The 13,950-nt window shown below is 44.1% G+C and overlaps 1 protein-coding gene across 5 annotated transcripts in view; it reads right to left on the bottom strand.

The window, feature by feature from the left end:
- The window catches only part of NGEF (neuronal guanine nucleotide exchange factor), an 80,850-nt gene extending 72,271 nt beyond the window's left edge, over positions 1–8,579 (bottom strand). For 2 of the 5 annotated variants that reach the window (XM_061636452.1, XM_061636456.1), the window contains exon 1: positions 8,360–8,579. The gene's annotated coding sequence lies outside the window, so the exon portion shown is untranslated. Of the gene's footprint in view, positions 1–2,491; positions 2,548–8,359 lie in introns of all 5 variants that reach the window. The other 3 variants (XM_061636453.1, XM_061636455.1, XM_061636454.1) reach the window with 3 other exon arrangements.
- Positions 8,580–13,950: the final 5,371 nt, after the last annotated feature.

Here is a 13,950-nt window from a genome sequence, read left to right as displayed (position 1 = left end):
ATCAATGACCTTAAATTACTTTAAGTCAATTGATTTCAGCTGGGCTGCTCTGAGTATGTCTTATTTGGATATCACCTCTAGGAATGTACAGGCTGGGATCCTGAGAGGATTCATGTAAGGAATAAACAATTGGGAATCTCATCCCCTACACCAAATAACACCATAGCATGAGACTCCTGAGTTCTAAAGTTTGGAGCTAGAGTTAGGGCAGGAAGCTTCTCATCTAATCCACTAATAGACTGTATAGTTGGGAAAGACCCTTGTCTGTCCAAGATGTATAGTGGAGTCAGTAGACACACACACTTCATGCCACACTATCCCAACCTTATCTCACCTGTCCTTTTATGATAATTTGTCAGGAGCAGAGAAACTGTGGCCCTCCAGATGTTACTGGATCACATCTCCCATCATCCCTAATTGTTGGTCATACTGGCTGGGACTGATAGGAGTTGGAATCCAGCAACATCTGGAGGTCCACAGGTTCTCCACCCCTGGTTTAAATTTTAGGAGCTTTACTTCTCTGGCAGCTTTCATGGAGGCAGAATTATTTAGGACCAGGGGAAGCACTTGCCTACTGCTGCTGCCTATGAATCAAGCACAGCTTTAGACAGCCAGTTCTGAAAATGCTTAACATACTGTTCTTTAAAAAGTTTGAGGCCAGTTCTTCTGTTATGTACAGCTGTAACTGTCATAGCATCAAATTCTGATAGATCAATGGAAATAAACATTATTATTATTATTATTATTATGTAGTACATGTTAACAAAACCTTAAAATGTTCCATTCTTAAAATCTGCTCTTTTAGAATATTTGACTAACAATGGAAAACATAATTATTACATATTTAAATGCGAGGTTATAGTTAAATTGATGTACTAGCATTAACAAGGTACTATTTTTTCACACCTGCTTGTTATTGATTCATTATGTAATAAAAGCAGATACCCAGTGTTCATAAAACATGTTTGCAATAGTAGTACATCAAAGAAATATTTCTAAGTTCACATAACTTAGTTCATTCACATCCTGCACAAATCTGTGCTGTCTCATGGGTCTTATTGAGGAGAAGCAGCTAAAAGCTATATCTTAGGGAAGGATTTCTCCTTTGGGGCTATTAAGTACTCATTGTCATGTAGGAAAAATCAGCCTTCAGTATATTGAAAACCAAGAGAAACAGAAGACGTTTTCACTGCTATTATAATATTTCAGAGCTAATTAAACTATAGGCTGGCCTTATTTTACTCATGTTCCTAAATGTAGCGCATAAGCAAAGTCTGAAGGTCCTTTTCTCTGTAAAGAGTTTCCTCTACACCTAAGGGAATCTATAACAGAACGTAAAGACATTGGATTAAAGGGAGCTTTGAATCCTCCCATTTTTCACAGTATAAAACACGGCAGCATTCAAGAACCCAGAGATAGTTCTTCAGGAACTCTTGACTTTTAGAGGAGATTTTTAAAAATTGTCAGGAGATTGTCTTTCCCTCCTTGTTGTGTGGATAAACATCAATCAAAATTGGCCAGACCTGTCAATCTTGTACCTTTCACACACACTTCAAGGTGATTCACTATACTGGGACAAATGGGACAAGCAGATTCTTTTTATAAGGCTACTGTTAGCTTACATCACCCTGTGACCAAGGTCCAATAAAAGCCTAAGCAATTAGGATTTTGTTGTGCCTCAAGTGAAGGGGTGAGGGGCCTTGTTCAGCCTAAGGGCTGCATTTCCTTCTGGGCAACCTTCTGGAGGCCACAAGCCAGTGGTTGAAGGGCTAGAAGCAAAAGAGGACAGAGCAGCTAACTGAATTTTGCATAGGAATCTAGTCTCTACCACATCCACACACCATTCTGTGTCCTCCATCCAGATAAGCAAGATGCATTGCCAAAGTTCAAGGCCACAGTCCAACCAGGCAACAACACTTAAGAGGGATACAAAGCCGGGCAATGAGGCGTGTAACCTGGGAAAGAGGTGCAGCCTGGAGAGAGTCCCAAGGGGCTGACAGAGAGGAATGGAGAACCGTATTTGGCCCCTAGGCATGGGGCTCCCCACCTCTGCTTTCGTGCAACAGGAGCCCCACTAAGGAAGCCATAGGCAATTGCCAGGGCTGCTATTGCAAGAGCCAGACGTATAGGCAGCATTATCTTTCCCAAAAGACAAACTATATGTAGATCTCTGGATTTAAGAGAAGTCTGCTATTAATTCTCACTATGCCTATTTAGGATATGAAATTCCTTTACATCTTCTTACTGAACTATTTGGAGGCCTGGCGAGGTGGAAACATAAGGACTTTTTCTTATATTCTGGCAGCAGCCAGAATTCTATATATGAAGAAGAGGAGATTGTCAATAGTACTGACAATAAAAGAATGGATTGATAAAGTGTAGAAGTTTGCTGTAATAGCTAAGTGAACACATTTCATCTGATTAAAGCAGCCTTTGCCAACCTGGCGCATTCCAGATGTTTTGGACTTCAATGTCCATCACTTGTGCTTACCTGGTGAGTGTTGTAGTTCAAAACATCCAGAGGGTGCCAGGTTGGCGAAGGCTGGACTAAAAGAACAAAGATAAGATAATTTTATGACTAATTGCATTTATTGAATTTCCATAGACCTAATCAAATAAATGCATTTAAACTTCACATAAAAGTAAACCATATTTTACAATTTTAATTAATGTATTGAATATTGTTAAGAAATATTGATTATTCCCAAATGTAAACTATGGAGTTACAATGCTTTGCTAGTTTCTTCCAGCATGGTCATCAACATGTAAACAGAAACTGAGTTAGTTGTTGTAAGCAGGTAATATATTGGGGGGTTTTATGCCTGTTTAGTTGTATTCTGAACTCCTTGCCGCCCTCCACAGTCTGGCAGCCCTTCAGTAGAAGTAGTATTCAAAGTTTATGTTTTCGTCTTACTGCCTATCACACTGTGTGTCCACACCCCTGTGATAAAAAAATGTAGGTAGCTTGCCTCTTTAGATTTGAGTGTGTACCTGGCAGCCCATCATTCCTTTCTACCACTCATATTTATGAGTAAATTGCTCAATGCTGCTAACTCTAAAATGCCGGAAGTACTTCCTCCTTGTGTTCTTTACAAATGTTTCATTTATGTATTAATCAAAGCAGCCCAGCAACAACTAGCACCCACAACTGTCATGTTCATACTTGGATGGGTGTGTATGCAATCACCAAACCACACACAAAATGTCAACGAGCAATGTCAAATTCCTGCAGGCATGGAGTTAGAGCCAGTCAATACACCCACAATGTACGGTGCTTGCAATACACAAGTCTGCACTATGGTTTAAAATAGGATGAAATCATTTTCTAGGAATTTCCAGCTTTTTAGAGTATGCTTTACACAAAGTGCTATGGGACTGGAAAATTCAGGATGATATAATGGTAATGGATAAATCATCGGCCTTGGAAGAACCAGGTTCAAATCACTGTTCAGCCGTGAAACTCATTCACTGACTCACTCATGCTGAGAGTTGCTAGGAGATGCCCTGTTCTCCTCACAGAGCTTCAATCAGAGCGGCTGACCGTTAAACCACTCTGGCCACTGGAGCTCTGTCAGGGGAATAGGAGTCTCCTCTCAGCACCCTTCACTAACTACACTTCCCAGGATTCTTTGGGGGAAGCCATGACTGTCTAAAGTGAAATCAAGGTCTGGTGTGGGTGTGGCCCCCTAATTAGGCAAGCCCAGCAGCTGTGAGTCTGGCTTTTAGAACACTGACAATTGGTTCTTAATGAGCATGTCCGACCTTATCATTGAGTTCAATGCAAAATTTCTTAAATTAATTAAAAATCAACCAGGCATTTTTTTTACTTTTAACTGCAGAAGATGAAGGTCAGAGTATGGGACAAGGTCAGTGGTCAATGAGGATTACAGGTATTCTGTGAACATTGCTGATCTGATTTTTAATTCATTTCAACAAATGATGAGAACTCTGACAGAAAAAAGGCCAAAAGGGGTCTGGGTTTTTTGTCTCTCTTTTTACACTTTGAACTCTCGATTCTCTCTGACTGTTTTGTGTAAGCAAGGGTTTCTGAGTTCAGGACTATACATATTGTAAGGTTTTGTTTTGAAATGAGCTTATGGGAAGCATCAGAATGGCATGGAATGGAGGGTATTTTCAATACGTGAAAAATCCACACTGGCTATAGTATACTGCCACTCTTGTGGCTGTATATTTATGAAGACTTGTTTGTTGCTTGTTACTTGAAGGTCTCCAAGCGACTTACAACACATTAAAAACGTAAATATAAATACATAATACCATAAAAACCGAACAAACAGCTCCTGTAACAAATCTCAGCACCCTTAACAAACTACAGTTCCTGGGTCTCTTTTGGTATAAGAGTGCTTTAAATTTATAGTGTGGTGTCGACCTTCTAGTCCAAAACTTCTGGAGGACACCAAGTCAGCAAAAACTGTCCTAGACTCTGGTGCAGCCCAATGATATCATTGGTGCGTGCCAGCACTCTAGAAGTACCTAGACAAGTCTGGCTTGTGAGTCATTTCAGGGGACGGTACCTTTCTTTGCTAGCCCCCCCCCATGAAAAAACTCACCCTCAAAATCTGATGTGGTTCTGGAAGCTTATTCTGTGCAGTCTTCCTGTGTGGGTTTGCCTATCTCTAAAGTGTTACAGAGCTAGTGTGGTGTAGTGGTTAAGGTGTTGGACTATGACCTGGGTGACCAGGGTTCGAATCCCCACATAGCCATGAAGCTCACTGGGTGACCTCGGGCCAGTCACTGCCTCTCAGCCTCATGAAAACCCTATTCATGGGTCGCCATAAGTCGGAATAGACTTGAAGGCAGTACAAAGTGTTACAAGTATCTGATTTGGAGCACAATATTCTCATCTATTTAACAGGTGCTGGTGGATAGATATAACTAGCTTCCTGTGCTGCAGTGTCACAGAGGAAACTACTATGGCTCTGTGACCTATTGTATAAATTTAATGAGGCTGGCAGAGACTTGTCTTGGTAACTGGCACTCGGTATGGTGGAAAGATTGCACCGTAGAGATGCTAGACCACATTGAATTTGATAGTGTCAACACTGAATGTCAGGCTGGAATATATCCCAGGGTCAGAACTTGCATTGCCAGGCTGACACCAGCATGACAAGAGTTTCACAAATTAGCCTCTCCTTTCTCTTTTTATTATCATTTCTTCAGCTCATTTCCAGGAGGAGTAACAGCCTATTTTTAGAGCACGGCACAGAGTTCCTCTTAGAAACACCTCTGTTTCCATTTTTCTTCTATTCTTATAAGAAAAAAATGAAAAGAGGAATGAAGGCTCTGTGATTAAGACATTGGACTATGATCTTTGGACATTTTCCAGCTTGGCAACCTGTGAAAATAATGGCAAGCGTCTTATTCACTCTCTGCCTTGGTTGTCCTTGGGGAATGGCACTTACATTCCTTCTCTTCTGTTTTGTATATCTTTATACTCCTTATTCTCCAGAGCAGGACCATTTCTTTAATGTGTGTTTGTAGAAGGTTTCAGTGATAAAACTGTTCTTTTTTAATGTACAAACAGCTTATTCTTCTCTTCCCCCCCCATCCATTTGCAATATGAGAATATTGTACTGGCCTACTTCACAGGGGGGTTGTAAGGACTGCTGCAACAAAATGTGCTACATAAGCACTAACAATGATAACACCGTAATCCTCATCTCATTTATCCTCACAACAATCCTTTACAGGAAAATACTTTGACATGAAAGAGGCCAGGGTCTGACATGGGTCCTCTCTGTTGTAATCATTAACCAGACTGATTATTTATATATTGCATATGACCTATTCTCTTCCCTTCTTTTGCTAGATTAGAGTTTTGAGCATCTTGGGGAGGGTGGGTGGTACATGAACTTTCAAGCCTTCCTGTCAAGAACAGCTTGAAGTCAGAAGTATCCATGAATAATCCTGTGGTCATTATAACAAAGGGCACACAGGCATGTCATGGGAGGAGTTCTTCAAAGAACAATCCTTGAGCCATCTTAAGGGTATGAGATTTTAGTTATAAAACACAAGGAACAGTACAGGGAAAATATGTACTTCTTTTAGTTTCTCCTTAAATGACCCCTTTTTGTTCTCCTGTTATCATATTTGGCCTTTCAAATGTATTATATATTTTATTTATAAAATGATTTATTCCTTGCTTTCTGCCTCCAGCTGGAGATGCCCAATATCAATACAGAAGAGAGAGAAAAAACCCAAGCTAATGATCAACAGAAAGCCAGACTAAAATAAAAATCTAAGCAGTAAAAGCTTGCTGAAAAACAATTTTTTTTCAAGCAACAACAGAACAGCAGCAAAAAGGGAGACAGCTTGACCTTCTGTGACACCACACACTGGTACCATTTTGGAAAAGGCCCTCTCTCATGCCACCATCAAGGACTCTTCCCTAGAAGGCATTGGGACATGCAAAACTATCCCCTCACATGATCTTGTAGAGCAGGCTGACCCATACCAGAAGAGGCAGTCCTTTAGGTAATTTGGTCCCAAGCCATTTAGAACTTTAAAGGGAATAACTAGCACCCTGTTTTATGAATTGGCTGCAGGCTGTGAAACTGAACATGATCAGTTAATGTGTCAAAACTTAGAATACATTGTTATGAACTGCGTCATCTATCTTATGTTGTATTGTTTCAGTGGCAGTGAAGCCTTGCCATAAATAGCACATCTCTTAGGGAAGAGGTGGGGCAGAAGAGAAAGTGGTGAGAGGAAGACAAGAGAAGAGAAAAAGAGATGTGAGAGAGATGTTCCAGGGAGAAAGAAATGGGTGCTAAGGTGGCACATGAGAGGTTGGCGCATGAGGGTTGGGTGGGAAGCAGAGGCATGGTAGTTAGCCATTTTTATCTGCTTATTTACATTTTTGTAAAAGTACAGTTCATCCCAACAGATTATATAAGTTTTTTTGAGATGTTTCATTTTTAAGATGTTTTATATATGTTCTTAGTGTTTTGTTTGTTTGCTGCCCTGGGTTCCTTCTGGGAGGAAGGGCAGGATATAAATTTAAATAAAATAACAGAATGAGAAATTAAAATGCCTCCATGATGGCTTAATTCTGTCCAAATACACCCATTTTAAAGCACTTCTGTAGAAAAAGTATTCACCCTGGGAAAACCACCTTCCATGTGCCCCTTTCATGTGGTTCTGATTGTCTTATCTTGGCTAATGGATGGTACAACTTAAGAGGATACTGCCAGTTGATCTTTTTCCAGCAGATACAGTTTTAAAATTTCAATTGGAGTAACAATGGCCTTTTAAAAATTAAAATTGCTTGGTCTTCAACCAAATAATCTTCAAAGGCGTGGCTTTGTTCATGCATGTCTTTGGGTTATTTAACTATGTGAATGTTAATGGGTGTGTACTGAAAAATCCCTATTACTCATAGAGCTGTCAGAACACTATGTTCTCAGTATATCATTGTCATAGTCTGTTCAGTTAACATACTATTGTTAACATACATGCTCTTCTGTGTGCACCAATTCTACTTTAATAACAGGGTGAAAGCTAAAATTTGGGGGAAATCTGGATGTCTGTTTCTGCCCATATTCCAAAAATGAATCTGTATTTATCTGCCTGCCTTGCCCTAAGGTTCAAAATTATTTTCTCAAAATTCTATTTTTTAAATTAATTCACCCTCCCACTTTCAGATACTGAAAGCATTGACCGTGTAACAAAAAAAATCCCCTTTTCATTTATTTTATTTCATCCCAGATAAACTTCAGAATATTTTTAAAAGATGGAACATCTCATTTCAACATTTCCATAAAGTACTTTATAGGATCCTAGGCAATTGAAGATCAACTGTTTTTGTTGCTGGGCTAACAATAGCTCCTGAATGGGAAAGATAATCTCCGTAACAAAAAGGACAATTGTTTCTTTTGAGAAGGATCTGTAATGAAGAGCTCTCAAGAACAGTCACTGCTTGTGTCCTGTTGTCTCTGCAAAATACACCATAATTTGGTGGACTGGTTCTTGGAACTGTTTCTTTAGGAATTTTTGCCCCTCCTTAATACAAACATGTGACCAGTGTTATCCCAACCAGCTTATGATTACTGGATCTCCACCGTCATGCACGTACTTGCAATGGTGACCCATCTGCTGTAATTTTGCCAAGAGTGTATCATTCCCCACCCCCCTTTGTCTAATATTCTAACAGTTTGAATAACTCCCAGTGGCTTTCTGTGCCCACTGAGATGCCATGGCGTCATTTACCTCATTCAATGCTGTGCCAGTGGTTCCAGATTCATATCTTTGTTAGTGGTCTGAGATTCCACCCTCCCTCTGGTGATTTCTTTTTCCACAAAACAGAACTATTTCTATTTCTTTCATTTTTTTTACTCACCTATTGCTGCATGGCTGGTTTACTCTCTCAGCCTGGGCGTTTTATCAACAGGGTATCTAGTTCAGTATCGCCACAAATTCTGCCCACTCTTTACAGCAATTTAGGAAACTCACAGTGAAGTTCTGAGGCCTGGATTGGGAAAATCCTTGCTGGGAACAGCCACGACCTTCAGCCCGACACCTTCTGTCAGCAACGTCTCTGTGTTGGAATGCAAGGTTTTACCAAGACAATGTTTACTTAGTTTCCAGAGTCACAGCAAACATGATTTAAAGCAGCAGGTCTCTTTTATTCAGACACGTTAAAGTAAACACAATGCCAAGTGTCATTTGTGCTGCTTTAAGGTTTAGCACAAGGCTTAGGCAAGCCAAACACCCATAGAAAAAATGCCTGAGTGAGGACATAAACTTTCATGTTGACATGTGACAGCTGCAAAATGACTGAGTCAAAGCACAGTGGTTTATCGTGTGGCAAAGTGTGTGCTAAAGCTGCTTAATGTGAAGCAATGTGACTGCTCAAATAGATTTTTTAAATTTTCAGTCATTGTCAATTTTGTTTTTTGCTAGTGTTGTTTAAAAATTCATTCAGTGAATGTGGGCATGAACATAACCTAAGCACATATTGAGCATCATTGCAAGAGGCCTAAAGTCAAGAGAAGCTCTTATGGGTGCTTCCAGATGGCATCTTAATATCACAATTGGGTCATTGAGATATTGCAAACAGGTTTTTTCACTTTGTGGATTTTTTTGCAGAGATGGTAAATCCAGATTAAAGGGGAGGGGAAAAACAGACTGACATTTTTATGACTGTGATATTGTGTGAACGGTGCAAAAAACTTGCATGCCTGACCAACACTGATCCCACAATAAGTACCTGCCTGGAAGCACCCCTTTGTCTCTTGGCTGAGCAGAATAGGAACGGGACTGCTATTTACACCCACAATGTTGCACAATAGACAGTTCTATGAAAGCATTCTTTGGTAGGTGCCCCAGCTTTTCAAAGGAGCATAATGTATTGCTACAATATGCCTGGAAAATATGCCCATCACAATAATACAACAAAACAAACATATATATGCAGAGCTGGTGACAAATGGCTGCCAGGTCAGGCCCTTGCTGAGGGCCCCTTTGGCCCAGAGGGGCCCCTCCTAAGGTGTGGGGGTAGCACTCCCCTTCCGCAATCCTCAGCAGGGTCGACTCCTGACCCTGCCACAGACAAAGCTCCCAGCCCCCTCCTACAGACCTTGCAGACCTGCGGCACCCACCCACTTCACCTACCTCTCCTCTCTTTTTGTGAATGCCCTGTGAGCTGTGCACACAGCTGGCATCAACCAAGATGGCAGCAGGGCTTCTCTAAGGGGCTGATGCCCCTACCGCCACATGCACACATGCACACATGCATGCCATCAACGAAGATGGCGGCAGGGGTATCAGCCCCTTCAAGAAGCTTCTATCGCCATGTTAGTTGATGACAGTGACCTGCACGCCTGTCCCATCCAGAGCCGAAAGAATGAGGCTGGAGTGTGTGTGCGAGTAAATCTCGTTTTATTAGAGTAATGGATACATCAAAGGCATTGGGCTTCATAGGAAACCTTATGCTAACTCATTAAAACCCCTGACTATACTCTAGACAGGCTCTGCAGCGTGTGAAGGAAGTTGACTCAACGACCCCCCACTGGGAGCGGCAGGCTTATATAGGAAATGTTTTTGAACGTAATCTCTGGCTCCTTTGTAATTCCTGTCTTTGCCCTGTCCGTTTCTCGCGCCGGCGGGAACGAGGAGACAGGGGGCGCTCATCCAACTGCATCAGAAGACCCCTGCTCGCGAGCAACAGGCTCGAGGTCAGAGGGCGGTGCCACACTGGAATCCTCCTGGGAACTGCTTGGAAAAGGAGGAGCTGGCACTGACTCTGAAACTTCCCCCCACCTGTTCTCTGCATCAACTGGGGGCGGTGCGCTCGGCTCCTCGGGAAGGGTGTTACTCGTGGGAACTGGCTGAAGAGCAGGCTGCCCTCCTCCCGTTCGCTCCTGCTCAGACACAACAATCCCCAACTCTGCTTCTTCTGGCTGCGGAGGTGCCTGAAACTCATGCCTCCCCCCTTCCTGTCCCTTCTGAGTTGGCTGCAGTGTAACATCATCCCCCCCTCCATGCTTTAACCCTTCCCACCCCCGAGGTCTAGGTTTCTCTGGATAAGCCTCATGGAATTCTCTCACCAGAGTTGGAGCATGCACATTCTCCTCTGTTTCCCAGGAACGTTCAGTTGGATCATACCCCTTCCAATGAATCAGGTACTGAAGATGCCCTCGGCGTTTTCGCGAGTCCAAAATCTGTTCTACTTCGTATTCCTCCTCCCCCTCTACCAACAATGGTGGTGCGGGCTCCACTCGCGGACGGTGAGGGTCGAGGGCAGCGTCCTTGGTCAACAATGCCCTGTGGAAGACTGGGTGCATCTTGAAGGTGGGTGGCAATTTTAGTCTGTAAGCCACAGGGTTAATCTGAGCCTCCACCTCAAAGGGCCCTATCTGACGATCTTGCAGTTTACGACACCGGCCAGGCATAGCTAGGAAACGTGTAGAGATCCAGACCTGGTCTCCCACTCGTATGAGGTCCCCCTCTCTCCGATGCTGGTCAGCTGCACATTTGTAATCCACTTTGGCCTGTTCTAGTTGCTCTTGGAGTAGCTGTTGCATAGCGTGAAGTTCTTGCAAGTAATCCTCAGCGGCTGGGACTGAGAGACTGTCCTTTGGGGCAGGGAAGGCTCGGGGGTGGTAGCCAAAATTGGCGAAGAAAGGAGTCTGTTGCGTGTGCGAATGCACAGCATTATTATAGGGAAATTCTGCTAAATGCAGGTAGGACATCCAGTTGTCCTGCTGATACCCCACAAAACAACGTAAATATTGTTGCAACACTGCGTTGACCCTCTCGGACTGCCCATCCATTTGGGGATGATGGGCAGACGACAGTCTTAACTCACTTTGCAGCAACTTCCACAACGCTTGCCAAAAACGCGAGGTGAATTGTGTACCCCGATCGGACACCAGGCTGTCTGGCAGATTGTGCAGCCGATACACATTTTGCACGTACAACTTGGCGGTGTCTTGAGCGTTTGGGAGCCCTGCGCACGGAATGAAGTGAGCCATTTTTGAGAAGGCATCAACGACCACCAAAACTGTGGTTTTCCCCTGCGAAGGTGGAAGGTCTGTTATAAAATCCATAGTAATCATTCGCCAAGGTCCTCCTGGAGTAGGGAGGGGTTCCAGTAGCCCCGGTGGCTTCCCAGTGGCATGTTTAGCCCTCATGCAAGTGGGGCAAGAGCGAACGTAATGCTCTATATCCTTCTTCACCTTGGGCCACCAGAACTCCCGAGTGACAGCTTGAATTGACTTAAAAACCCCAAAGTGGCCTGCCATGGGGGCATCATGGCACTGACGTAGCACCCTTGCTCGCAGTTATCTGGGGGGCACATAAATAGCTTCCTGATGGTGCAGTATGCCATCCTTCCATATAAGGTCCTTCTGTTCTGCCTGGGGTGATGCACCCTCTTCGACCCACTGCTCCTGCAGGAAAGGGTCCTGTTGTTGCGCTTCACACACTTCAGCTTCCCAAGAATCTTGGCAGGCCCCTACTACTCCCCGCTCGGGAGGGATTATGTACTGCAACGGTCTTGGGGTGGGATCCCTCCTAAATTCTGGCTTCCTTGAGAGGGCATCAGCCCGCTTATTCTGTGCTTGGGAGATATAGTGAATTTTGAAATGGAACCGTGCGAAGAACTGAGCCCAGCGCACTTGCCTCTGATTGAGTTTACGGGCGGTATGAAGACTCTCTAGATTACGATGGTCTGTGCGCACCTCAATTTCATGCTGCGCCCCTTCCAGATGGTGTCTCCAGGCTTCAAAGGCATCTCTAATGGCTAATAGCTCCTTTTCCCACACAGTGTAGTTTTGTTCAGAGTCGGTTAGCTTTCTGGAAAAGTAAGCACAAGGCATCAGTTCTCCCCCTTTTTGGGCCGGTTGCAAAAGAACCACCCCGATCGCAAAATCCGACGCATCCGTCTCTACCACAAAAGGGAGCGCCGGGTCAGCATGCTGTAGTATGGGTTCAGTAGCAAACCTTTGCTTCAGGCTCTCGAAAGCCTCTTGTGCAGCTTCTGTCCATTGGAAAGGTCCTGAGCCCTTCAGGCAATCCGTGAGCGGTGCGGTCTGATGGGAGTAGTTGGCTATGAAACGATGGTAGTAATTCGCAAAGCCCAAGAAGCATTGTAAATCCTTCTTGGTCTTGGGGGGTTGCCACGTGAGTATACAACTAACATTTTCTGGGTTCATTTCTACTCCTGCTGGAGAGATCCGATACCCCAGAAAGTCCAATGTGGTTAGGTCAAACCCACACTTTTCCAGCTTTGCGTAAAGATGGTGCTCCCGTAACTTCTGCAGCACTGCACGCACATGTGAGTCATGTTCTTCGGGAGTATTTGAGTAAATCAAAATATCATCCAGATAAACTATCATGAAGCGGTCCACAAAATCCCAGAAGATGTCATTCATGAAACTTTGGAAGACTCCAGGTGCTCCTGACAGTCCATAAGGCATTACTAAATACTCAAACTGACCATAACGGGTCTGAAATGCAGTCTTCCATTCATGGCCTGCCTTAATCCTCACCAAGTTGTAAGCTCCTCTCAAGTCCAGTTTCATGAAAATTTTGGCGGAACGCAACCTCTCCAACAATTCCCTAATGAGCGGCAGCAGGTAACTGTTGGGGATAGTGAGCTGGTTTAGGGCCCGATAATCATTACAGGGATGGAGCTCCCCCCCTTTTTTCTTCACAAACAGCAGGGGTGCACCAGTAGGAGACTGTGAAGGGCGAATGAAGCCTTTCTTCAAATTGGCGTCCAGAAACTCCCTTAACGCTGCCAACTCTGGTTCAGATAGAGAGTAGATCCGCCCGGGGGGGGATGCGTGCTCCTGGCACCAAATCAATGGCACAATCATAGGGTCGGTGAGGAGGGAGTTGCTCCGCTTCCTTTTTATCGAAGACATCCCAAAAACTCCCATACTTGGCGGGCAAAGTTATCTCCCTTGGGGGAGACGCCCCTGCCAAGACCTGTGGCTCCTCTTTAGGCTGGCAATGTTGATAGCAGTACTTGGAAGTAAAAACCACTACAGCTTCATCCCAAAAGATTGTGGGGTTGTGCCTAACCAGCCAAGGCATACCCAACACAACCTGGAAACGCGGCAAGGATGCCACATAGAACGACAGGTCTTCCCAATGCCCAGGGACCTTCACTTCCACGGACTCAGTCACCCGAGTCACCCCCCCAGACTTCAGAGGCAGGCCATCTATAGTTTCCACTGCCAACGGCTGGCTCCGTTCTCTTGTGGGAATAACGTGGTGTAGTGCCAACTCTCGGTCTATGAAACAAGAGGATGCTCAGCTGTCGATCATAGCCTTGGCTGAGAAGCTCTCGCCTGAGGATAGGGTGATGCGAATGGGCAACAGAAGGGCTCCTTGGGAGGGAAGGGGTTGTAACGGAGGCTCAGTGTCTGTAGCACCCCCCAACTCTCTAGCCTCTACGAGAGCTGGGATGTGAAGTTTTCC

This window comes from Rhineura floridana, chromosome 7 (genome assembly GCF_030035675.1).
Source record: "Rhineura floridana isolate rRhiFlo1 chromosome 7, rRhiFlo1.hap2, whole genome shotgun sequence".
Taxonomy (NCBI): Eukaryota; Metazoa; Chordata; class Lepidosauria; order Squamata; family Rhineuridae; genus Rhineura; species Rhineura floridana.
This window is presented reverse-complemented; position numbering and strand designations above follow the sequence as displayed.